We start from the raw sequence: 1,989 nt of genomic DNA on the forward strand, positions 1-1,989 counted from the left end.
CTGGGGAGGGGAGGTGGATCAGGAACCGGGCCCACCGGCCCTCCCCGCCCCCAGGCCTGCTCCCTCACCCACAGCCTGCCTCTTTCCCCTCCTCCCTACTTCCTTGCCACCCACTGGCCCCCGTCCTTGAGAAGCTGGCTTTCGGAACACATAGAAACTGCTCTATAGGTCTTCCAACATCCTACTACCCACGTTGGCTTCTGGAGTCTTAAGTCCTGTACTTAAATCCTAGCTAGGAGGCCACGTGCCAGCTGTGTGGCCCTGAGCCCCGTGCCTCAGTGTCCTCGTCTGCAGGGATGTTTGTTGTGTCTACGAAATGAGGTCACGCCTGTACAAACACTCAGTGCCCTGCACGCTGAGTGTTTAATAAGTAGCAAATGATGAGGACGATCGTGGTGATGGAGCAGATTTTCTCTCCTCTGGATTTCCTTCCAAACGTTCCCGGGAATGTGATCTCTATGTGGCACTTCCTCCTTTTCTAAATTCTCCCCATTCAGACCTCAGCCCTCTCCGGGTTCGCCCTCTCCGGGTTCGCCCTCTCCCTCCCTCCCTTTGCCTTGCCATGCCAGGGCCCACATCTCTAGCTGCTACCTCTCTGGGACCTCTCTTGGGCACCTCCACCCAGGGGACACTGTCTGAAATCAGCATCCTGCCCCCACCCCTCCCTCTGGACTACCCGCTGGGGAATCCCTGCCGGCCAAGGTCGTTCTACTGAGCCTCAGAGGCTGCATCTCTCCTGCTCCACTCCACCCAGTTCCGGCCTCTCTACAGTCTCATGAACCCATGTCCCTCCCTGCCATGCCCTCTGCCCCTCTGGTGCCTTGTGTCTTGCCACCCATCCTCCTCCCCGGCTTCCTGCCTCTCTCTCTCTCCTGCCTGTCCACAGCCCAGCACCCCCAGAGAAACGAGCCTCAGGCAAAGCCCTGGCGTATCACATCCCTGCTCACTCCTTGCTTCCTTGCACAAACATTTAAGGCTCTCCATGGCCCAGAACGAACCTTCTTTTCGTCCATCCCCCTCTGCTCTTTCCACGTGCACCCCATGCCTCAGGACTCCTCTCCCTCCTCCTACAAATGGGTCACATCTCCTGCCTCCATGGCTTCATTTATGCCACCCTCCCTCAGGGCCCTGTCCCTCCACCTCTACATAGTCAAATATTATCCTTCCAGCCTCAGTTTCTCCTCCTGGGAGCTTTTCCATGTGTCCCCGCCACACCTCTGTTCTCTCTCCTGAGTTATCACCTTCTGTCCTGCTCTGCCTGGCACTTAACTTGGTTATATTTATGTCTGTCTCTCACAACACGAAGAGTGTTTCGGAGGGTAGGGCTGGGTCTGCCTCAGCTCTGGGTCCCAGAGGAGGTTCAGGGGGAATGACTGAAGGACTGAGTGGCAGGCTGAGACCTATGTCTTTCCGTCACACACACACTCACATCTCACATCCAGCCTTGGGGCCCTGAGCTCACACACCAGACCCAGCCCCTCTCCTGCCTGCCCCATGGCTGCCCTCCCTTCCCAGGATGGAAAGCTGGGGGTGATGCTCTTCTGGACACCTGCAGGGCCTCAGAGGGCCAACCCACATCCATGGCCGTCAGGGCCTGGCTGAGAGCATCCCGGCCCAGCCCATCCTGCCAGGACTCTCAGGGCAGAAGGGGTGTGTCCTGGGCTGGGGGAGGCAGGATCCTCTCCTTCCTGCCTCCCAGTGAGTCACCCATAGCGGTGAGGGTGACCTCTCAATGACACCCGCCCACTGTGGCCTGGGCTCTGAGCCTGGGGGATGTGGGCAGCACAGATGGAGACAGCAGCCTGGGCAGGATGGCCAGGGGGTCTGGGAGGCTCGGCCCATATACACTCACATGCACGGTCATCTCCTCTGTCTCTCTCTCTCTCTGTCACACACATACACACACACACACACACGATTTCATTTTGGCACCAACACAAGCTCACAGAAACACTCCCATAGTGACTGGAGACATACACCCAGGACAAC

The sequence above is a fragment of the Herpailurus yagouaroundi genome, unplaced genomic scaffold (assembly GCF_014898765.1).
Source record: "Herpailurus yagouaroundi ecotype Mexico unplaced genomic scaffold, PumYag 569, whole genome shotgun sequence".
Lineage (NCBI taxonomy): Eukaryota > Metazoa > Chordata > Mammalia > Carnivora > Felidae > Herpailurus > Herpailurus yagouaroundi.